The 12,119-nt window shown below is 47.6% G+C and overlaps 1 protein-coding gene across 4 annotated transcripts in view; it reads right to left on the bottom strand.

The window, feature by feature from the left end:
• Positions 1-6,714, bottom strand: part of OPTN (optineurin) — a 47,195-nt gene extending 40,481 nt beyond the window's left edge. For 3 of the 4 annotated variants that reach the window (XM_084782544.1, XM_084782546.1, XM_084782547.1), the window contains exon 1: positions 6,512-6,714. The gene's annotated coding sequence lies outside the window, so the exon portion shown is untranslated. Of the gene's footprint in view, positions 1-5,977; positions 5,998-6,511 lie in introns of those variants that run through there. The other variant, XM_084782545.1, reaches the window with a different exon arrangement.
• Positions 6,715-12,119: the final 5,405 nt, after the last annotated feature.

Genomic DNA, 12,119 nt, shown 5'->3' with positions numbered 1-12,119 from the left:
AAATCCTAGCACTTGGGAGGCAGAGAAAGGTGGATCTCTGTGGGTTCAAGGTCAGCCTGGTCTACAAAGTGAGTTCAGGACACAGAGAAACCCTCTCTTGGGGGAAAAAAATCACAGCATTACCACTGACAGGGACTGCAGTCTGGCGGTGTTACTTAGCAAAGCATCCCATGAAGCACATAGGGAGGATGGCAACTCCCCAGAGGGAGAACACGGACACAGCATTGCTCACCTGTGAGCCTCTTGCATGGATGTAGGGTTGACCTAACTAAACTGATTTCAGATGCCTTCCCTACACCCTTCTTAGGAAATCCTTTCCCATAACATTCATTTTTTCTTTTTCAGCTGAGTATGGTTGGTGGGCACCTATCCATTGCCTTAGGAGGCTGAGGCAGGAAGATCATGTGTTTCAGACGACTGTAGGCTACAGGGTGAAAACCTGCCCCTGCAAAGTCAGTCATGGGAGCTGAAGAGAAGATGGTCCAGGGGGGGTCAAGTGCTCACTGTGAAACCATGGGGACTGGAGTTTGCATCCCCAGAGCCAATGTAAAGCCAGAGAGGCATGGTGGCCTCTTATAATCCCAGCATCTGGGATCCTGAGAGCAAGCTGGATGGCAGGACTAGTTGGAATTTTTGAGTTTCAGGTGCAGTGAAGAGGCTAGCTACATAGCTCAGGCTAGGCTCAAACTGGCAAACTCCTTATCTTAGCCTCCTTGGTGGTGATAACAGGCATGCCACTACAGTTGTGTCCAGCAGCAAGTTATCTCTTTATGATTTTATCAAAAGAAAAGGAAAGAAGTGTGTGTGTCGGGGGGGGGGGGATGGGGGTGGCAGAGCTGAGGAGGAGGAAGGGGTGAAGGGAGAAAGATGAGAATGGGAGGGAGAGGACCGTTCTGAAGACTGCTTAGCAGTGTCTCTTCCTTGACCTCCACCTGCAGCTTCACTAAACCCACAGATGCAACCACAGTAAAGCTGGCCCTGGTTCTAACAGTTCCATCAATAACTGCTCCAGGTTGCCCAGATGTTACAAGAATTACTGGGGGTGGGGTGGGTGGGGGCGGGCGGGGAAAGTAGGGCTGTGCTAGGTGAGACAGCAGAAGAATCAGTTGTACCAGCCGCCAAGTGTGTGGCCTTGGGCAGCTGACCTCTACAGGCAACTACTGACTCGTCAGTAGATAGTGCTCCTCATGGTCCTCAGCTCAGCAGCTCTAAAAGGGATGCTTAACTAGTAGAGAGGTCACAGCCCCACCTCCACCCTTCAACACCAGCATGCCCAGCATCCCCCACCCCAACCCCCTGCCAGTCCCGCCGTCACACCAAGCATTCTTATAAATACATACTCATCTCGTCACATTGTCAAATGGAATTCTGTAGTTCAAATGTCATGTGAATAAGAGGCTAGCATATACGGCAAATGTGAGCATTCAAATACTACTGTTTACTAAAAGCAGTTAAAGTAACAGTGAAAGACTCAAAAGACACTTCAGGATTTGGGGTCCTTTAAAAGATATAAATATGAATTATCACTATATATGGTGCACACGTGAAATATCTAATGGTAGAACACAGAGAGAGAACACTTAAATCTCAAAGTCTTTAAACATCTGTGTTCGATCTATCTATCTATCGCCTGTGTGTGTATGAGAGGGAGAGAGCTCACACGCACACACCAGCGCACAATGACATTTTTTCTCTCTCCTTCCACAACCTGGGTCCCAAGGATGGAGATGAGCTCCTCAAGCTTAGCAGCAAGAGCCTCTGCTTGTTAAACAAACTCACCAGCACCTGAATGTCTAAGTTCTTAACTTCCTCTTGAACTACGCTAAACTGGGCAGAGATACACTTGTGTCTTTTTATGTATCTTCAGAGACTGCAAAAACTGGAAAGAATTATTTATTGCAAGGTTCCCCCAAGCAACAATGCCTTATAAGAATCCAACTGATCTGGATATGAAGTGCCATTTCTAGGCAAAGACATTTAGAAAGAAGGAAAGGTGGTACATGGCTGTAACCCAGCACGAGGCAAGGTGAGGCAGGAGGATAGCTGAGTTTGAAGATAACTGGTGCACATGTGAAATATCGGCTGATCGAATGTAGTGAGAGAATACTCAAATCTCAGTCTTTCAACATTTTTATCCTATCTATCATCCGACTATCTATCTGTACATAGTGAGGACCAGACCATCAAAGGTTACAGTATGAGCAAAAAAAAAAAAAAAAAAAAAAAAAAAAAAGAAGAAGAAGGAGGAGGAGGAGGAGGGAAGGAGGGAAGGAAAGAAAGAAACAACCAAGCAAGAAATTAGCATAAGCCAAGCAAGCAAAAATTTTAGGCATGGATGTGGTGCATGCCTGTAATCCTAGCACTTGGGAAGCTGAGGCAGAAGTGTTAGGCCAGCCTGAGCTACTGAGCAAGCCCAGATTCAAAGTAAATAGACAAAAGCTATTTAACAATGGAAGGATGCAATACGGAGCACAGGATTTCACCAACAAGAAAGACTGGGAACTAGCAAGGTAGAAAGTCAGAAGCGTATCTCCAGCTTTTATTCCCCAGATCTGTTCCCCGAGTTCCTAACCGTGTAATCAGAGTAACGAGCTGACCTTACAGACACGGGCACAAATCTCTTTACTGAATTGGTCTGAATCTACAATGACTTCTTGTTCCGTACAAGACTGTCTGTGTGGTTTCCATGATGTGTGGCTGCCCAGAGTGGACTGAGACACTTGAGCAATAGAACACATGGGCCACAATTCCCTGCCTGCCACCCCAGCAGGCACTGTCTCTCCCATTACCGGATGGCACTGACAGCCAGAAGGCTGTGTGCCCAGCATATTCTGCTTGATGCCAACGTCCACCAACTGGACACTGGATGCAAAATAAGCTCAGTCCTTTTCCTTGGTGTAGATGAGTTTTTAGATTTACAGATATAGTATTAACAGGTTCAATCCCTCCATGGGTAAATGAATGTTTTTTCAATAATAATAATAATAATAATAATAATAATAATAATAATAATGTATATATATATATATTTTGTTTTTCAAGACAGGGTTTCTCTGTGTAGCCTTGGCTGTCCTGGACTTGCTTTGTAGACCAGGCTGGCCTCGAACTCACAGAGATCTACTGGCCTCTGCCTCCTGAGTGCTAGGATTACAGGCATGTGCAAAGATTTCATGTTCCCACACCGGGACTTGAACCCAGGCTGCCTGGGTGAAAACCAGGAATCCTAAGTGCTAGCCCATGCTAGACTATTATTTTTCATTTTTGTGTAGGTGTGTGTGTGTTCCCATGTGGGTATGTGCACGTGAATGCAGTTGCCCTCAGGTGCCAGAGGCACTGGATTCCCAGGAGCTGGGGCAGCCTTAAGTGGGGGCTATGGTCAGACCTCAGGTCCTCTAGAAAAGCAGAAAGTATTCTTTACTGCTGAGCCACCTCTTTAGCTCTGGTAAATTCATTTTAAACTATGAAAACCTGTTCCTTGAAGAAAGCCTATAGTGGGCTATAGTAAACTGAAATTTCCACTCACAAAAGGGGCTGAAGGGGGCCAACAAGATAGCCCAACAGGCAAAGGCACTTGCTGCCGAGCTTGATCACCTTAGTTACATACCCAGGATCCAGTATCAGAAGGAGCGAGCTGACTCTTACAAGCTGGCCTGAGCCCTCCTCACACGTGCCAGGTCACTGTGCATTCACACCCATACTGACAGAATAAATATATAAATTTAAATAAATGGAAGTTGAGGAGATTCTGTGATCACGTGACTAAACCCATCGTTCCAAAAGGAAGGTAGCAAGGAGGCACACACATCTTACTTCTGGAGTAAAAGAAGCCTCGTGGTTGCTTGTTAGTAATGCTGTCAGGAAGGCCATGCAAGGCCATTTCGTGCCCTACTAATACATGAGAAACAGAAACAGACTTCACCTGGTCTTGAAGGCAGGAACATGCAATTCCCTTCCATGTTCTCCCAAATCTAAAGGGATCATCAAGTCCAGTCACTTCTGCCCCAAACCTCTGCATCTCTTCTCCAGCCCGAAAGGTTTAAACTTGGGCTTCTATTTTGCCTGTGATTGGCAGTGTTCAACTTTCACCTATTTTGTCTACTGCTGCATCCTCAGTCTTGTGAGACACACAAAATTTCAAAAACGACCAGGTCCTTGTTAAATGGATTTTAATAGCATTCTTCTCTTTCCATTTCAGCCCCATTGGCATTGGGGTTTATGAGAGTTATTTATTTTTATTTCTCTTCAGGCTCTGGGCTTACTTATCCATAGGCATCAATGTCACCGCCTGCCACCAAGCCACAAATACCACATTAAAGGGTTCACGGTTCCATGCATTCTTGGCTTCTGTGTCCTTGCCTCTGCGGTGTCCTCTGCCTCAGAAATATGTCTGGCTGCCATTTGCTCTGGCACACACCCACGGGACAGTTTCAATGTCCAACTCAAATGTGACATTTTGTGGAGAGCAACTCTTCCGAGCCCCTGAGAGCCATTGGTATTTCAGCTCCTCGGCCAGCCCAGCAAGTACATCCTCTTCATCTTTTCCTTACTAGAGACTAGCACACAGCAGCCTCCGGGTAAGAGTTTGTTGAAATGAGACAACAGCACAGCTTCATGAGGTCTATTTAAGTCCTACACCTGTAAAATGCTCTCTGCTGTGCAAGCACAAACCCCACCCCACAAGTTAGTATTGTTAGGAGCCTCCTTCTCCTGCAGTTCTATGGTGTTCACTCCAGATTCTTGAAGTCAACTTTATAAACTTATTTTTAAAATAAGAACTATTTTTCTCTACCACTGCAAAAGATCTATGTGTATGTGTATGTGTGTGTAAGATTATATATAATATATAATGTATATTCTAGCACCACATTATTATACACATGCCAAAGCAGAAGCAAAGGAAGCTTTAATAAATTTAATTAAGGGAAAAATCAAGATTTTGAGAGGTGTGTTAGTGCACACTTTGATCTCAGCACTTGAGAGGCAGAAGCAAAGCAGATCTTTGTGAGTTCAATGCCAGCTTGGTCTGTGAAGCGAGTTTGAGGCCAGCCGGGTGGGTGTATCTGAGTAGGGTCCACGGATCTGCCACCGACTGTCCCCTGCTGTCCACAGAACACGAGCGAACACACAAACATGCACACACACGCAGAATTAATAAGTAGAATACAACTTAAAGGGTTTGATTTCTTTTCTTTTGGACTTTGATTTTCCAGACACTCCAAAGAATTCATTCATATGCTAAGTCTCTATGACAAAAAGTCAGAGGGGCAGACTTGAGGATTAGTGGGCATATTTCATGGCCAGGGCAACTATGTAATAGTAAATGAAGGAGTTCAGGAGGAAGGTAATAACCGATTCCCATAAAATGCACTTTACAGGCCAGTTGTAATGTAGTTACTTTTATGGTGTTGCACACAATACATAAAGTACTGCTCAGACCGGCTCAGTGTAAACAGGTCAAACATGCACCCAATCCACAACTAAGCTTCATTTGTCCAAGCAAATGCAAGGCAGTCTCTGGCAGTAGTCGACCTGTCCTGCTCTACCCCATTATCAGCCCTGAGGCGATAGGGTTCCTTACTGCTCTCCCTAGGTCCAAAGAACAAAGTGGCGCGTTGCATAAAATGGCAGCTTTGGGGTTAGTTCCGAAGGCTTCGGTGGCCCAATACTGCCTTATGTTATATTCTTGGGGCTCTCCATAAGATTCCCCATTTCAATCTTCAACACCTCTGACATGCATTCCGGGGAGTCCTGATAGAGGAGGCCAGATCAGGGGCTGGGTTTCATTTTCCTCCGAGGCTTGTTTACTGCCTCCAATTTACACATTGCCTGTGCTGAAAACAGTTCCCTTAAAGTTCCCAGCTTTACTGAATTCACCTTCATTATCTCATATTCTTCCCCCCCCCTCCCTAAACGCGCACGGCTTTATATACACGCGTGGACATAGCACACTCTCCCAGACAGACACAAGTTTATGTACCCTTCTGTAAGCCCGTCGCTGTGGCAAGGGGTGTCTCTCTTATTCTTCACTGTTCCTGGGCGACCTCATTCAAAGTGTCTTCGTTCCTTGCGACAGTACCTTCAACCACTCCCTCCTCTAAATGAACCCACTGCTTGCTTAATCACTCTCAACCTGGGACTTCACCTTCAAACCACCTAGGTGACCTGAACTGGAAGTCATCTGCAACCGGCCAAGCCAGTGTTTTACCATCCTGGGGAAAGAGGGATGAACTCTGGGGCGGCCACCAACCCCTTCTTACTGTCCACCCAGCCCCCTCTCCCCCGCACCCACATCCCCGCCGTTCTTTTTACTCCAGGTCAGGATCAGCCTGGGCCTTGGAAGCCTTCCCAGGGTAGCGATCCTACAGGAGGGCCGCCCCAGCTTCGTCACCCTCCCTCCCCGAGGCAGGCTCCCGGAGGCGGCGGCAGCGAGAACCGCTGCCAGGATGGAGTGGAGCCCGCTGGGGACAGTCGCCGCGCTCAGCCAGCGCCCGCCACCCGCGGCCCGGCTCACCAGCCACTGGGACGCGCTCCTCTCAGGTCACTGCTCCGTTGACATCTTGTCCCAGTACCAGAGCTCTGGATGCCGATGCCCGCCTGGGACCAGCCGGGGGGCGGCGACCGGGCAGCCGGACGGTGACGCGCGGCCTCGCGACCCGCCAGGCGCCGCTCAGCTGACCACAGCGCCCGCTGCCCGCCCTAGCCGGGGAATTTCCCAGAACACGCCCACCGGACACGCCCCTGGGAAACCACGCCCAACGCCCGGCCCCTCTGAATCGCTTCCTGAACCCTGAGCTTGCACCCTATGCTTAGTTAGGGATGGAGATCTGGCGAGAGTAAAGTGGGAGGAACCTGAAGTGTCAGACAGGAGGCTTTAACTACAATAAACTATTAGGCCAAATGGGCCGAGTTGGGCTTCTCTGTGTCTACAGGGAAAGATCAGAATCACATGGTGACTATGAGCCCTTCAGAAGGGTCTCAGGCATCCTCAGAGCAAGGCTTTTATGTTTCTGCCCACTCCCACCTGGGTGTGTGTTTAAACCTTACAATTAAGCATATCCTCCTGTTGATCCTCTATCCTCTTTTGGAGGCTTTAATTAAAAAGCAAACAAGAAAGAGGAGAGAGAGAGAGAGAGAGAGAGAGAGAGAGAGAGAGAGAGAGAGGAAAACAAGCCTGCAGAATGCTCTTGTTGGCCCAGATCCATTAACATAAGGCTGCATCAGATGACCCAGACAGGTGAGATTGATGATTTGATTTGGATGGCACGCAGGAAACGCTCTTAACTGTGATGGTGCTATACCATATGGTAGGATGCCTCTGCAGAGACCGGAGAACGGAAAGCTAGAAAATAGAGAACCTCCCTGGTGTGCGTCCCCAGTTCTCCGAGGAGGCATCAACAAGGTGGCATCACAGGACACAGATGGCATTTGATCTGAAGGTTGAGCTCTGGGCGAAGCGTTGCCTTGACAACCAGACCCCAGTGAAAGGTAAGTAGGTGGAAACTGGGCTGCCTCGCGGGTGGCTCAGAGGAGAGTGCGAGGTCACATTTTGTGCTCAAGGTGAAAGGGATGTCATAACCAAGGAAGAATTTTGTTTACTGAGGAAAGGGCTACAACAGAGATAAGGAAGGGGTGATTGGGATAGCATCTTCCTATCTGCTACAGGTAGGAAGAAACACCAGGAATTAACATCAAGAAAAGGACAGCCCGGTCTTACATAGACCAGATCACCTGCCATCTGTGCCAAGACCTGGCCTCAAATGTTAATGGGCATAGCAAGTCTGAGAAGTTGTGTCAAGAGGGACCTGCCATTTTCCTGATTGTGGAGACACAGTCAACACAGAAGGCTTCTCTGACCCCTTGTCACTTCTCTTACCAACCACTGACTGTATTTGCAGGGGATGTCATTCTACTGAGTTCTGACACCGGCTACGTGAATGTAGTGGTGGAGCCCACAGGTAAGAATGCCACCCTACAGATCTGCTCCAGCCTCCCAGTGCCCACTGGAAGGCCCAGGCTCTTTTCCATTAGTGTCTGTCCTACTAACCTGCTGTAAATTGGGGTTTGAGGATCTCCTGCTTGAATTTTATTAATTTGCCATGCAGCTCACAAAACTCAAGAAAACACTTATGTTATCAGTTTATTTTCTTTTTTTTAATTAAATTTTTAAAATTTAGTCACTTTACATCCCAATCATAGCCCCCTCCCTCATCTCCTCCTGTTCCTACCCTCCCTCCTTTCCTCTCCCCCCCATTCACCTCCCCTAGTCTTCAGAGAGGGGGAGCCCTTCTCCCCTATCACCTGACCCCAGCTACCAACTCTCATCAGGACCGCCCGCATCCTCTTCTCTGTGGCATAATAAGGCACCCTGCCAGGGGGAAGTGATCATAAAGCAGGCCACACAGTCCATGACAGGGACAGCCCCTGCTCCCCTTACTAGGGCCGCCTTGGAGACTGAGCTGTTTATAGGCTACATCTAAGCAGGGCCTAGGTCCTCTGGATGCATGGTCCTTGTTTGGTGCTTCAGTCTCTGTAGGGTCCCCTGGGCCCAGATTTGTTGGCTCTGTTGGTCTCCTTGTGGAGCTCCTGCCCCCTCCAGGTCCTTCTGTCCCCCCATTCTTCCTTAAGACTCCCTGCACTCTACCCAAAGTTTGACTGTGAGTCTTAGCATCTGCCTTGATTCCCTACTGGGTGGAGTCTTTCAGAGGACCTCTATGGTAGGCTCCCATCCTGTTCCCTCTTTTCATTAGCTTCCAATGTCTATTCTATTTTCCTTTCTGAATGAGGGGTAAGCATCCTCCCTAGGGTCCTCCTTGTTATTTAGATTCTTTAGGTCTGTCGACTGTAATATGGTTATCCTGTTTTATGTGGCTTATAAGTAAGTATATACCATACAAATCCTTCTGGGTCTGGGTTACTTCACTCAGGATGACCTTTCCCAGCTTCTTCCATTTGCCTGAAATTTTCATGATGTCCTTGTTTTAAATAGCTGAGTAGTATTCCATTGTGTCGTTGTACCACGGTTTCCTTATCCAATATTCAGTTGAGAGACATCTGAATTGTTTCCAGTTTCTGGCTATTACGAATAAAGCTGCTATCAATATACTTGAGTAAATATCTTTGTTGTATGGTGGAACATCTTTTGGGTATGTACCCAGAAGTGTTACAGCTGGGTCTTGAGGTAGCACTATTCCCAATTTTCTGAGAAAGTGCCAGACTGATTTCCAAAGTGGTTGTACAAGTTTCCACTCCCACCAGCAGTGGAGGAGTAGTCTCCTTTCTCATATCCTTGACAGCATGTAGTGTTGCTTGATTTTTTTGATCTTAGCTATTCTGATAGGTGTAAGATGGAATCCCAGAGTCTGTTTTGATTTGCATGTCCCTGATGGCTAAGCCTGTAATTCCAGCACTCGAGGCAGAGGCAGAGGCAGAGGCAGAGGCAGAGGCAGAGGCAGAGGCAGGGAGACTGCTGTGAGTTCAAGGGCAGCCTGGTCTACAAAGCTAGTCCAGGACAGCCAGAGCTAACAGAAAAACCCTGTCTCAGGAAAGAAAAATCTTAGCTGGGTGTGGTGGTACATGCTTTTAATCCCATCCCTGGGGAGGCAGAGGCAGGTGGATCTCTGTGGGTTCAAAGCTAGCCTGGGCTGTTACACTGAGAAACCCTGTCTCAAAAAAAAAAAAAAGCTGGAGATATTTGGACAGATACACATAAACAGCTAGATTGGGAATTATGTAGGGCTAGGTCTGGAAGCACTCCTAAAACAGAAGATGCTGTCCCTGTGGACTTTGGGTGTGTCCTCTCCCCACCGTGCTAGAAGCCTCCTTGCCCTGTGTATTTAGATACCTAGATGTAGTTGGTAGAATGCTTGCCTGGTATTTATGAGCTTTAGATTTGATTCCCAGCATTGTAAGCACCACGTGGTAGCACTTACTGGAATCCTATTATTGGGCTCCAGAACCAGGACAAGCTGCTAAAGTGCCTTTTGAATCAAGGCACACCTGACCTCCAGGCTCGCCCAGCATCCTTAGATCCCTACCTGCTGCAGGGCGTGGCTGGCACACCCCAACCTCTACCCTGAACTCTCTAGCCCAGGGGTGGCCCCCCTTCTTCTTTCGGCATTTCTTCTCTCTCTTTACTTTTTGCATACTAACTTTTTTGCCCCCCCATCCCCTCCATGGTGACTTCCTTGCCCCCCTCCCCCCATGGTGACTTCTTTGGCCCTGTTCTTTGGGACTGATGAACCCACCGAGAACCGCTCCCAATAAACCTGCATTTAAATGCTTTAATGTGTCTTGAATTAGCTCATTTCCCAAAGAATGGTTCCTATCATCTGGTGTGCTTTCACCCATGCAAGAATGCTTATCACCCGTAATCGTGAAATGTTAGCATCCGGAGGACCAGAAATTCAAAATTGTTTTTGACTACTACTACAGAGGAGTTCAAGTTCCCCGATTTTTCTTCCTTTTCCTTCCTTCCTTCCCCTCCCATCTCTTCTTTCCTCCCCTCCCACCCTGACAAATAGTTACGCTGAGTTGCTATAACTTTCTCGTGATTCTATTTTAAACCATGGTAAGGTAAAGTAAAGTGATAGTCAGGGAAGTTGTGAGGCTGTAGGAAAAAGCTCACACCCTGGCTTACCTGGGGCCTGGAGAGGGAGGGCAGGAAAGGCAGCTTCAGGCAGAAAAAGCACTCAAGTGGTGTCTGACAATGTTCTCTTTCTGGAATGTACTCCACCAGCCCCCAACACACACACACACACACACACACACACACACACACACACACACGCTCCTTAGCTACACGATCTTCATGATGTTTATCTTTCTGTGCGTCACTCTTGGGCAGTTATCCAAGATGACCACACTGCCACACCCTGGACCAGAAGTTGTCTCCTCAGACCCAGCTTGATTCTATAAGTGACTATAGGGTCTTCTGTGGATCGCATTGCAGAACCAGAACAGAGAGTGCTAAGTCAAACCACACACCCTGACCAGGACTATTTAGTTACATATACTGTTTTTTTTTCCCAGTGTCTCACTTCATAGTTTAGGATGGCTCGGCACTCCCTATGAAGTCTGCTGACCTGCAGCTTACAACAATCTTCCCGTTTCAGTCTTCCAGGTGTTTTCTTAGCATAGTACCAGCCCAGGCTGTTGGGGTGCTGGGGCTGTGCAGTGGCTGCTGCTGCTGTTGCTGCTGCTGCTTCCGCTTTGGCCTCCTTTTCATCTTCTCCTTGTTGTTTTTAAACAAAATCCCAAATGTCCGATTCTACCAATAAAGACTCAAGAGCCAGATGCTGGAGTGAAAGCCCACTAGCTCACAGAAGTAGAGAAAGCACCCAGCTGACCTTCCTACTCAGTCGATGTCCCAGAAGGAAAAAGCCCCTTCTCCTTCTCCACACTGCCTTAAATACCCTTCAACTCAATGTCCCTCCTTCCTGTGTTTTCTTGTGTTCCTTCCCTGACAACTAGTTGCCTGCTGCACCTCTTGACTCCTGGTTAGCCTTATTTAGCTCTTGTTTGCAAAGAGCTCTTAGGTTAAAGGTTTGTGCTAGGGCTGAGCCACACCACAACAAGAAACAGGTTTCCCCCTTCACAATCTCAGGGTTCACAAAGCAATCAAATGTCCCACAAATCTCCGTTTCCTCCTCCCCCTCACCTCCTCTTTCTTCTTCTTTGAATGACTCTCATTATACAGCCCTTGCTGGCCTGGAACTTGCTATGCAGACCAGCCTCACCTAATACTCACAGAGATCTGCCTACCTCTGTCACCCTCCTACCCGTCCTGGGAATAAAGGCATTTGACACCATGCCCTGATTTATATTAACTTGTGCGAGAACTGCTTCAGAACCTCGGGAGAGTGCGACGTTCTATAAACTACACACATCCCTGAAATTCATAGTTCTGAAACCACTTCTTATTTAAGGACCGGGAAGAGTACCTGGAGTGAGTCACACTCTACATGTTAAAAGTTACGTGGCGCCATTGTTCTGGACTAAACTCCTGAACGAGGTCCTAACATGTTGGGCTGATAACAGAATGGCGTCCCTCATTGTCGTGGTTACTTTTCTATTGCTGTGACAAAACGGAATGACTAAGGGAATGCCATCCTGTTCTGACT

The sequence above is a fragment of the Acomys minous genome, assembly GCF_964271855.1.
Source record: "Acomys minous genome assembly, chromosome: 5".
In the NCBI taxonomy this organism is placed as follows: Eukaryota; Metazoa; Chordata; class Mammalia; order Rodentia; family Muridae; genus Acomys; species Acomys minous.
The sequence above is the reverse complement of the archived record's forward strand: the minus strand, read 5'-3'. Positions and strand labels throughout refer to the sequence as shown.